This window comes from Buceros rhinoceros, unplaced genomic scaffold (genome assembly GCF_000710305.1).
Source record: "Buceros rhinoceros silvestris isolate BGI_N320 unplaced genomic scaffold, ASM71030v1 scaffold45489, whole genome shotgun sequence".
NCBI lineage: Eukaryota > Metazoa > Chordata > Aves > Bucerotiformes > Bucerotidae > Buceros > Buceros rhinoceros.
In genome coordinates, this window is record NW_010431790.1 from 4,571 (window position 1) to 5,056 (window position 486).

The following is a 486-nucleotide window of genomic DNA, read 5'->3' on the forward strand; positions in this document are numbered from 1 at the left end:
CTCAAAAAGCAGGCGCAGGACGGCACTGACGCTGGCACCCTGCAACTGGAGCGCGCCGAACACAGCCACGATGTTCCTGGCCGCGGCATGGCATCCCTGCAGTGCCTCACCCCATATCCTCCCTCGGTGCCCGGCTATTCCTGAGACATCCAACGGTGCCGAGGGATTTCGCTCCTGTATTATTCACATTTTAAAAAGGGGGGCGGGAGAGAGTTAAAAAAATAAAAAGCACTAGAAAGCACTTTCCCAGAGGCGCTTGTCCCCAGCCCCTAAAAAAGAAACATTGCCGGTAAAGTGCCCCTTTTTAGTACCAAAAAAAAATAAAAGCAAGGCTTTTTTTTTGTAACATATGGCTACAAGTCCTGGCTGGTGGGTTGGGTATGTGGCCCCCGGTTGAAGGGCCGAGACGGAAGAAATCTGGGTGGCAGAGAGATGCGGACACGCTGCCCGCCGCCATTGGGGACTGTCTTGGAGCCCCAGAGCACC